An 11,722-nucleotide genomic window follows, 5' to 3' on the forward strand; every position below is an offset into this window, starting at 1 on the left:
AAAGGACCCTCTCCTAGAGCCTTTGGAGGGACAGAGGTCTGCTGACCCCTTGTTTTCAAACTTCTGGCCTCCAGAACTGTGAGAGAATTAATTTCTGTTGTTTTAAGCTACCAGGTTTGTGATCATTTGTTATGATAGAAAACAAACGCAATCTCTGCAATCTCTTCGGTCATCTCCAGACCAGTCTGAAACCTAAATAAAGTGTTAGGGCAAGAATGATCTTCAGCAACATATACCTCTTCAGTGATTCCTCAGCTGCATTTATGGAAGTAGACACAACCTGGGAAGGAAAATGGGACATTGGGCATGGTTGGTCCCTCTGCATAAGTCACCCTATAACAGGACTACTGCAGCTCTCTTCCTGGGAGGAAGAAGAAGGCTCTAGGTTGGCTGGTCCCAGTGGGGACACAGGAACTCACCAGCCTTACTACAAAAATAAAAAGGAGAGAAAAAGAGAGTAATTTCAGCATGGTTTGTAATAGAAAAAAATGGGGAAGAACCCACATTTTTGGAAGCAAATAGTTATATAAACCATGCTATGTGCTTGCTTTGGAAACCCTATGTAAGATCACACACTCTTTTGCTAAATGCACTCATATACATACCAATTTATTGAAGATGGCCTCAAAGGACACACTCAGCTTGTGGCATCGGCTGCCCTTGGGGAGGGACAGGGATGGAACGGTGGTCACAGGGAATTTTCACTTCATCTGCTTGTCTGAATTTTTGTATAATAACTGCAGCCATTAACTTTTATTTGAATAAAAAAAATGAGAAGAAATAAACTCAGCTGAGGGTGGGACGTTATGGTTCTGTGTGGCCTTGCACCCAGCTGGAGGTGGGCGGAGGGTGGGAGGCGGGATTTGCTACTCTTTGCTGCTCCAGGCTCATAAATGTTGCTTCTGTGGATAGACAAAGTCCCAGAACCTCGTGTTCCCCACAAACAGTGCTATCATGGTAAAGCAAAGCAGGAGACTCTGTCCCTATATCATAATTCTCGTCAGCAACCTGGGGAGGTGGCCCCTTTGGCAGCCCAGACACAGGGACTGCAGTGAGCTTCCCCACCCTGTTTATAAGGAACAGGCACAAACCATCCCCACCCGCCCCACCCTTACCCCAAGGCCACGAGCTTCGTTCAGAGTGGAAGCATGTGGGGTGGGGACCCCAGGTCTACGGCAGACGTCCTCAGAGAGAATCCACGCAGCTGTGCTTTTTCATCCCCCAGACACGGGCTCATCCCCCAGGACACCTGGGACCAGGGGCAGGAAGGACTTGGGCTGTCCAACGCGGGTGAACTCTAAAGTTCATATTCACACATAAATTAGTAACTATTTTTTAGTGCAAAGGATGAAATGCACCAAGAGTATTCTCAGCATGGGCCCCTTTTGGGCTCCTTCAGTGAAGGATAAGTCTTGTCTGTAATCAACATACGCTGTTGATAACCACACAATGTTACAAATGAAACAATGCTGAAAAGTACTGCGTGTTTCTCAGAAAATCCTCCAACTCTTTCCTCACTCCCTACTTCTATACATGGGGACATTTCTTAGCAAATGTTGTATCTTGAGAATTAAAGAATCAGGCCATAGCCAAGAGGAGCCTGAGGAAACATGACGACTAATGTAATATGGGATCCTGGAAGACAAAGAACATAGGTAAAAACTAACAATTTGAATAAAATATGGTCTTTACTTAATAATAACGTGTCAAATAGCAATGATGATTAACTGTGACAAATGTAACATACTAACGGAAGATGATAACTACAGGGGAACTGGGTAGGGATGTGTGGAAACTCTGTACTATTTTTGCAACTTCTCAGTAAATCTAAATCTATTCTAAAATATAAAGTTTATTTTAAAAAAATCAGGCCTGGCCTGGTTGAATTGATGTCCATGCCCAGTGAGGGTTGCAGGTGGAGGGGAGAGCTGAATGGTAAACTTAGGGGTTTGCACTGGGTTCTTGTGAAACGGCGTTGTGAGTGCAGGGCCACAAACACTCTTCCCTCCCCGTTGTCTCAGCTGACCCCCACGCCAGCTGCATGAGATACGATTATTTTACAGATGGAGAAACCAGGCTCAGAGAGCGCTGTGGTTTGAATGTGTCCCCTGCAAAATTCATGCTGAAACTCAATCCCCACGTGGTGGTATTTCAAGGTAGGGCCTTTCGGAGGTGATCAGGCCACGTGGGCTCTGCCCTCATGGATGGATGGAGCAGCCTTGTAAAAAGGCTGACGGGGGCTAGGTAGGCCCTTTCCTCTTGCCTTTCCACCTCCTGCCGTGCGAGGATATAGCTACCAGGCGCCATCCTGGAAGTAGAGAGCAGCCCTCGCCAGACACCCGTGCTGGGGCCTTGATCTTGGATGTCCAGCCTCCACAACTAGGAGAAATACATTTCCATTGTTTGTATATTGCCCAGTCTGCAGTATTTTGTTATAGCAGCACAAGCAGTCTAGGACAGAGAGGTACACGGTTTTCCACCACCCACTCCGGCTTGTGTTTTATTTGCTCCTGTAATCTGGAAAATTTCACACACTTGCCATGCCTCCTCATGTTTGGAGTCTCTGCCGTATGTCCCCAGCCCTTGCCCCACTTCCTCTCCTCTGCCTGGCAGATTGTCCAGCTTTTTCCATCCCTTTCAAAGGTGCTATGATTTCAGCTCCTCTGGGAAGTCTTCCCTGACACTCCCTCCTGGTCGATCATCCCAAGCCCCACACTCCTTTTGAGCCCCGTGCAAATGAATTCTCTCCTGTGCTTCTCCGATACTGCGTTCAACCATGAGCTCCCAGAAGGATTTGTCTCTGAATCTGCACTGTCTAGCCTGGTGCCTGGCAAACAGCAGCTGGGCAATGTGTGTCTCTTGAATTTATCTGGAGCTAGTCTCACAATGCTGGGATCTGGAAGCCCGTGATCAAGGTGTGGCAAGGCTGGCTTCTCCTGAGGCCCTTTCTCCTTGGCTTATAGATGCCGTCTTCTCCCTGTGTCCTCCCATGGTCGTACTGCTGTGTGTTTCTGTGTCCTGATCTCCTTTTATTTTTATTTTTATTTTGTAAAGCCTATAGCACCCGGTATTCTCAGGAGGTCTCCCATCCAAGTACTAACCAGGACCGACCCTGCTTAGCTTCCGAGATCAGATGAGACTGGGCGTGTTCAGGGTGGTATAGGTGAAGCCCTAATCTCCTCTTCTTATGAGGACACCAGTCAGATTGGATCAGTACCCACCCACAGGACCTCATTTTACCTTAATCACCCCTTTAAAGACCTTGTCTCCAAATACAGTGATATTCTGAGGTACTGGGGGTTAAAACTTCAGCGTATGAATTTTGAGGAGATGACCCTGCCCCGAACAAAACCCTAGCAGGTCACAGGGGCTGTGGCTCTGCCAGCAGCTTTGGGGCTGGGGGTGGTGAGAAAGAACTCAGGGTCCACCATGGAGAAGATGCAGGCGAGACGTGGGCAGAGACCTGCACGTTTCCAGGCAGGAGCCACCAGGGCATTGCTGCTATTCTAAGACAAGGCACGCAAGTGGGGCTTGTGTTTGGAGGATGAGCTGGGGCCATGGGGTGAGGGCAGTGTGGACAAGGTTCGTTTTTATTTATCACCAGTAAGAATTGCCTGAGCCAGATGAGGGATGCTGACGCCTCCCGTCTGTGCTGTTTTCTGGCCTTGACCCCTGACTCTCGCTGGGCTCGGGCTCCCTTCTTCTGCTCCTTTCTCTCACACTGCTGCTTTCACCCGGGCCAGCCCACACAGCAGGCAATGTCTTCAAGGCCTCAGGCTCCAGGCAGGGGGAGGCCCCGGCATGGAATTTTAGACTAAACTTGCCCTGGCGAGCTACCTTCTCAAGGGCACAGAGATGTCATAGCTGCCAGGGAGTGCCAGAAAGTTCTTGCTTGCTGGGCATTGAAGAGGACGGTCCTGAGAAACAGCCCACACCAGGAGAGGGCCTGTGAGCTCCTGCTTCTGTGGGTCCAACGGTCTGGGACCCTGAGAAGGCACGAGGACATGTGCAGGACCAGGACAGCTGGCAATATTTTGTAACTGCTGGTTTTGGGCCATCAACATTGCTACTTTGGGAATAAGGGTTTGTTTTGTCAGGCGGTGGCTGTTTATCAAGCATGTGGCAAATACCACCTGCATGGGCTGGACAGTCTACAGCATTGCCTCTCAGACCTTGCTGCACGTGACCTGCACTGTAAGGAGCAAGAAAGATTCAGTCGTTCACCTACCCTCCCCCCCCCCTTGCAGATGTAGAAACTGAGGCCCAGCAGGTGGAGTGACTTGCCTGGCATGGCTCAGCTGGGAGGTGGTGGGACAAGCCCTTTGGCATCTGAGATGGTGCTCTGCTCCTCCGTGAGCTCAGGTGGTGCCATCAACAGCCTCAAGAGGAGGGTCTGGTGCTTTTCGTTTATCCGGGGAAGGTGATGCCCAGAGGTTCCCCGAGTGCCCAAGAGCACATGGCTGGTTAGTGGCAGAGTGGACTTCAGCCAAGTGTGATGTCAGACCTGGGGCTTGCTCCTCCACCACACCTGGTACAGGTGGGATTTAGTAGGTTTGGGGCCACACCCTGCCCTCAGTGTGCTTACAGTTCAGCTGCACGGTGGCTGGTGGGACAGGGACACAGCTGGAACTGGGCCATCCATCTCCTGCCCTGAGCACCACATCTGCTCAATGCACTGGGACCTATGCTGGCAGCAGCCCTTGGGCCCAGAAGCATGGGAGGGTCTGGCCTTTCACCAGCATCTCTGCTGGTGGCGACAGTCAGGAAGGAGGAGCAATGTCATAGGAAAAAAGGGTTTGGGAGTCAGGAAGTTCCCCATTCCAATGCTGGAGCTGCCTGGACAAGCCGCACGAGCTTGAGCAAGTGATTAGCTGCTCTGGGACTCAGCTTCCCACTGCAGGATGAAGGCAATGAAGCTGGCCCACTGGGACCACATGGAGGAGGAAGCGAGACAGAACATGTCAGTGACCGGCACTGCCCCCAAGGCGTAGCAGATGCTTAATAAATGGCAGGTAAGACTATGGTGGTGAGCTGGGGGCTGGGCGCCTGGTCTAGGCAGAAGCTGGATGTTCTGAGAAAATGTGCAGAACAAGCCCTCAGGAGGGCCCCCCTGTCCTCCCCATGTGCCCACTGGAGACCAAAGCCTTGGCAAGAGCTTGAATCACCAGCCGTGGGACCCTCACCTCTGCAAGCATCCTTCTCCTCATCTGCAGGATGGTGATAATAAAAGTCCCTTCCCCACAGTGTTGTGAAAATCAGGGAAGCCAGGCATGTGAAGACACGGCTCAGAACCGGCTCGCAGCATGCAGCGGTGATGGCCAACACCGACCGCATCGCCATGCACCCCGCGCACGCTGGCTCCGCTGTCTGTGCCTGGACACCACAGTGAACTGTGGGGGCCTTGTCTGGGATCGGCAGGGAGAATGCCACAATTGATGCATGATGTGTGCTAAGAGGGGAGCAGGAGCAAAAATCCAGGGATTTTCCCTCCCTGATGTAGATGATCTCTAAGATCCTGTTGGTCTAAAACTTGGCTCTTTCCTTCTTGATGTCTCTGTTGATGAGGGGATTGGGCTGGCTGATCTCTGAATTCCTTTGCAGCTCCATTATTCTAGGACCCCAATGACTCTGTGCCTTGGCTGAGCCAAACATTATCCAAAATGCTTCTCTCCCAAAAGTTCGCTCCAGCCAGGAATGGAGAGAGATCCAGCTCCTGCCTGTTGGGGTCCTCTGGGAAGCTGCTCCTTGACTCAGCAGGCAGTCCCTGACCGTCAGCAGGGCAGCCTTCCGCCCTGCACTCAGCCTTTGGGTAGAGCCCTCGGTGTGTTCCCAGGGCTCCCAGCCTCTCAGAAGCAGCAAGAGTCTGGAAGAACTTTACCCACATCGGGGCAGGCTGTTGAGTCAGCAGCTGGTGGGTCCACACAGCTGGTGTGTCCACGCAGCAGGCACACAAAACTGAGCAGACTGATGGAGCAGTGGACCTTGACCACTCAGAGGGCCTGTGAGCAGCACCTCCTCAACCTCCCAGATGCTGAATGAAACTTGATCTGCAGGGGAGAGCTAATGCCTGCCGAGTCCCCGCTATTGGCACTGCTCAGTTCTGAGAAAGTGACGAGGACGCAGGCGAGGCATCTCCTGTCTAGGACACACAAGTTGGTTAGTTTTCAGAATATCTTTATGTCTGTTTCCTCCAATCTGAACATATGCCACGAGCAAAGGCGATTTCCTTCACCCTGTTTACCAAGGCATGCCCAGAACTGGCAGGTGCCCGATGCATGGCAAACACTCAATAAATATTCATGAACTTCGTGAAATGATTCCAATGCCCAGAGTAAGAATGGAAGTGTGACCGAGGTGCTGGGAAAATGGTGGAGAAGGCAAAAGCCAGAGTGGTAACCATGCACGGGGTTTTGCAGGATGAGTAGGAGTTCATTAAGGAGTGATGGGGACGAAGGGTTTTTCCCTTCAGTTAGATTCCAGGATAAACTTCCTATTGATGATACTTATGAGACCTTTAAGTAAGTTATGGTAGGAGGTGAAGGCATGAGCTGTAGAGAAATTAGAAAAAATGTCTTGAGATTGCCATGACAGGAAGGGAATTGACAAGCATTAATGGCATGCCTTGTATGTGCCCAGGGCTGTGCCAGGCACTTACCACCTGGCATCTTACGTCCACCTGCTAACCTTCCCATGGGACAGACATTTGACAAGCGCCAAACAGAAGCTCTAGTAACTTGCTCAGGAGGCTGTGTTAGCCCAAGGACTTTCTGTTTCCAAAGTTCCTGCTCGTTCTGGGGCAGGCTGGCCCTCCTTCAAGGCACGAGAGCTGGTCACCCTAACCACGGGGTAAATGAGTTAAATGCCCCTCAGAAACAGAGCCTTCTGTTAAAGCTCCAGGCCCCAAGGCCAGAGTTGAAAAATAAGCTCCAAGGCCATTTTATATTTGAAAAACTCTTTAAGCCTGTGGTCTTTCTCCTTCTCTTTCTCCCCACCCACCCCGGCCCTCCCACTTCCCTCCCCTGGCAAGGTCTCTGGAGCACGCGGAAGCTCCAACAGCAGGCTGGAGAAGCTCCATCCATCACCAGCCTTGAAGGTCCCAGGGCAGGGTTGGGGGTGGTGGGGAGAGCGCAGTCACTCCAGAAGAGAATCGTAGCCCAATGCCCGGAGGTCCTGGCCCATTTCCCTGGAGGGGAGGGCCCAAGATGTGGGGGTGGAAAGGGAGAGTGGGGTAGAGCAGGAGCGAAGATAAGCCTGTGGTCATCTGTCTTCTTAATTGGCTCTGATTCCGAGCAGGGCTGCGCTCTTATCCCAGCGCTGGCTGGACCGGGTCCAAGCACCAGGCCGTGAGCCGCGCCGGGGGGCTGCAGAGGGAACCGCGTCCGCCCGCGCCCGAGAGCCTGGGTTCAGGGAGACGGGGGAGGCCGCGCCGTTGGTCAGAGGCCGCTTTTCCTGCTCCGGCATCTCAGAAATTTAAAACAGTAATTTAGTGACTGAAATAGAAGAAGAGGAAGATCTGAGGCATCTGAAGGACCCTCCTAATTCATTCCTCGGCCCAGGGACAGAGCCTGTCAACCAACCAGGCCGAGAGGTGTCTATGAGAGAGACAGTTTTAGAGTCGGTTTTCTGGAATTTAGGACTTTCCTTTAGAAACGACAATACAGGCCCTGTTGAAGTCCCCAGGACAACGATCACCCCTTCTATCTGCCCGCTGATTTATAATCAGCAATGCCCTGTTGCGTCTATTACCCTATTGGGTCTCTGAAACAATCTGGTGCTAGAGACAGGACAGGCACATATTTTCTGTGTCACAGACAAGGACACTGCTGCTGCGAGAGGCTGTGGCATACCCAAGGACTCCAGCACGGCAGCCACGACTCAAATCCACGTCTCCTCTGATGTGTCCATGGCTGGCCCAGCAGAGCCGTCCACCCGCAGAGGAGGCTCAGGTGCACACACGAGGCAGGGTCCCCAGCCATGGTCAATGGACAGATGGCTGGGTCCAAGTCCCCACTCAGAACACATCTCAGCCTGTGAGCCACCACCCTGGGAGGAAGGATGCTTCAGTGTGGGGAGGACAGGAGCCCCCCGGAGCAGGACTGACCCCGAGAGGGTGCGGGGAGGACAGGGGCGGGGAAGACAGGGGGTCCCAGTCAGTGCGGGTGTTTGGGCAGCAGGAAAGCTGGGCCCGCGTGAGTGTGTGTGGAGGGTCCTGGTGAGCTGGAGGCTGCCACAGTACCTGGTCCTCCCAGATCTTCCTTCGGGAGACTCTGTCCCAAATGTGACTAAAACTTCTCAGTACTTCTACGCTGAAGTGCCCAGCTTAAATCTCCAAGCCTTGCTTCCGTAAACCCTTCAGGCCCCTGTGAGGACGCGGTGCAGCCTCGGGTCCCTCACTCGGTGAGTGGGCAGCTTGCCTGGCCAGGAGACCCTGTGCCTTGGCCTCCGGTCCTGGGGTTCAGCTTGTGGCTGCTGGATACACCTCCTGCTTCCCTCCCTCATCCTGCTGCGTCTCCTCTGGGGACTTCCCTAAGTCCTTTCTCTGGGCTCAGACCGAAGACCACCTCCTTGACTGAGGGAGAAATCCCTCCTGGCTTCCACCTCTTCGCTGGTCAGCTGGGCTCTGTCCTGCCTCCCCTGTGGGGCTGTGGGGAGGACTGCCCTCAGGGTGACCCTCTAGCCACATCAGGGGCTGGAGGTGGGAGTGGGGAGCTGGGGAGAGGCTTGCATTGGCTCTCTGCAGTGTGGATGAGACCCAGAGGTGGCGGTTACTGAGTCCTAGCAGAGAGTGTGCCTGGAGGTGCCCAGGCAGAGGCTGAGAAGTGACCCAGAGGGTGGGGCCCCAGGCCTGGACTGAACAGGAGTCAAACTCCAAGCAGGGCTGAGGTGGGGTTGCATCAACAGGGACAGGAACTGACCACACAGTCATCAGCTTCCAACCAGCCTGGGGGCTGGACCAGACTCACCCGATTTCACTTCATGGTCCTGATCCAGGGCTGGATGCGCCCAGTGCAGACCAGTGCAGGGGCAGATGGCCTGGTGCATTCCAGCCCCCGCATGTCTCCTTGCTACCTGCCCCCAGGAGCTGCCCTGCACGACACCAGAGGCTCCCGTGCCCTCAGGCTCTGGCCAGGTGTGGCCTGCATGGAAACTCGCCACCTTAGGTAAGGTTGCTCGAGAGTTAAGTGCCAGGGAAGGTGCGAGTGGGCACTGAACAGAAAAAGAGAGGACCGGCTCTCAGTCCTGCTGCCGGTGCTGCTTGCCCTCAGATCTGCACCCTCCCTTCCTCCAGGTGGCCCTCCTCCCCGTGGCCCTCCTCCCCTGACCCCGTTTCCTCGGGATCTCTGTGGCTCCTGGGCATTGAGAACATGACCTCCTCCCTCACCTCTTGCCCCGCTGTCCTCCTGCCTTCTGTGCAGCTTCTCTGCAATTCCATCGTCTGAATAACCAATAACTCAGTGGAAAATCCCACCGTTTTAAATCTCGGAGTGGATTTCCTTTTCCTGGCTAGCCCCTGACTGAGGCGTTTCCCAAGGACAGCAATGTTGACCCCATTTTACAGGTGAGGTTAACCAAAACTCCGAGAAGCTGGGTGACTTGTTTGAGGCCACACAACCAGTTTGTGAAGCTGGGGTTTGAACCTGGGTCTGGATGAGTCCACAGACCAGATCCTTTTCAATACGGCTACTGGCAAGTGTCACCACGGCCGTCTCACACTACTGAGGGTTACAAAGCATGGGCTCTTTGTGAGAGGGACTGGGCAGAGATTTGTGTTGTCACCTTTACCCATGAGGAGACTGAGGCTTGGAGATGCCAGGTGACTTCCCCTAGGTACACGATCGATCACACCAGGGAATTCAAACGCGACTACAGCACAGAATGTGGATACTCCGTGCTTTGCTGGAGCTGTTCCCACCTCCTGAAATGCTGTTCCTGTCAATCTGCAATTTCCACATCTACCTATGTTGTTTTTAAAATTATTGTGGTAAAAAAATATATAAGCAATACAGAATTTATCATTTTGACCATTTTTGAGTGTACAGTTCAGCAGCATTAAGGACATTCACATTGCTGTGTGACCATCACCACCGTCCATCTCCAGAACTTTTTCATCTTCCCAAACTGAAACTCTGTCCCCATTGACAGCAACTCCCCACTCCCCTCCCCCAGCCTCTGGCACCCACCACCCTCTTCCTGTCTCTCTGAGTCTGACTCCTCTAGAAACCTCATGTAAGTGGAATCATGTGGCATTTGTCTTTTTGTCACTGGTTCATTTCACTTACCATAATCTCCTCAGGGTTGTAGGCTGGGTCAGAATTTCCTTCCTTTTTAGGGCTGAATAATATTCCACTGCAAGTATAGACCACATTTAGTCTATTCATTCATCTGTCAGTGGACACCTGAGCTGCTTCCACCTTTCCAAGTCTACATATCTCTTAAGGCCCAGCCCACATGTCACCTCCTCCATGAGCCTGCATGGCACATGGTCACCGAGTATATCCAGGAAGGGATGAGGGCCGTATGGGAACTTGTACTGGGAGACAGCCTTTCTCCCACCCCAGCCTTCCCAGGTTGCCTGGACAGAACAGAAAGCAAAGGTCTGCATGTCACCCAAAGCCCATGCCAAACCCAGGCCTGGGCATTGAGTTCCTGGCTCTGGAAATCACTTGTTGGAAATGGCTGAATGCATCAGACCTGCAGAGCGGCCTTTCCTTTCCAGAGGGAATGTCTGTGTCAAGTTCAAATCAGATACTCTCCTGGGCTGGGAGCTACCAGAGGGAGGGGTCAGGCTTCCTGTCCCAGAAGGGGCCCCAGTGGAGCCCTCAGACCCCAAGACACCGAGGACTGAGCTTGACCTCCTGGGTGCTCCCCTGGGTGGCTCAAGATGGGAGAACTGCCAGGCTGGCTTATTCTGTAGAAGGTGCTCATGACTCAAGCCTTGCCCGTGACCTCAGACCCTCTCCATCCACTCCTGAATGAGGTGGCAGGAGCAGGGGTCCTGGGGATGAGGGCCACTGTGGGAAAGAAAGCAAGAGGAGGACTGAACAGAGGCCACGAGTGTCTTTCTGAAATTTTGGAGGATTGTTTTAGATACTGAGGAATTTTTTGTTTGCCTTTTAGAAAATAATTTAAAACACCACTTTGGTTCTTGCCTGTACATCACTGACTCTCTTCCAGTGTTGAGGACCTCGAACTCTCCTTCGTAGCATGTCCCGCGATGACCTGGAGGGAATGGGGCATTGCGATGCTGGGCTGTGCATGGCACGGGAGCCTTACGGCAGTTTCCCAGCAGCTGGAGGAATGTGTCAGGGAAAGGTCCTTATTCTAAGTCACACCCAGGCCCTGTATGGGTTCGTGGTTGCCTGGGGTTGAGTGAGGCGTGTAGCTTAGACATTGTCTAAATTTACTTTGCCGTCTGACAGATGCTGAGCAGGACTGCCAGTGGTTAGCAACCACTCCACACAGGACCTGTGGAGGGGGTACCCTTGCTGTGCTCCCCCCAGAGATGAGGATGGAGACCAAGGGGTTGATCCCAGAGGCAGATGAGAGTGGGCCCAGCACAGGAGGAGCTTTACGGTCATCAATAAAGGATTTGTGGTCGTGAGGCTCCCATCGCCCCAAGTATTCAAGTGAGGGTGGGTGATTATTTCTTAGTGATTTATAGAAGGTCGTAAAACATTCATGGGGTTGGGTTAGCTGGACTTCCCAGATCTCTTCCAGTCTG

At 52.8% G+C, this 11,722-nt stretch overlaps 1 pseudogene; it reads right to left on the minus strand.

Moving 5' to 3' along the window:
• Positions 1-3,052: 3,052 nt before the first annotated feature.
• On the minus strand, positions 3,053-3,171 carry LOC134371426 (5S ribosomal RNA; annotated as a pseudogene).
• Between the last annotated feature and the right edge of the window lie 8,551 nt (positions 3,172-11,722).

Source organism: Cynocephalus volans, chromosome 2, assembly GCF_027409185.1.
Source record: "Cynocephalus volans isolate mCynVol1 chromosome 2, mCynVol1.pri, whole genome shotgun sequence".
NCBI classification, from domain to species: Eukaryota; Metazoa; Chordata; class Mammalia; order Dermoptera; family Cynocephalidae; genus Cynocephalus; species Cynocephalus volans.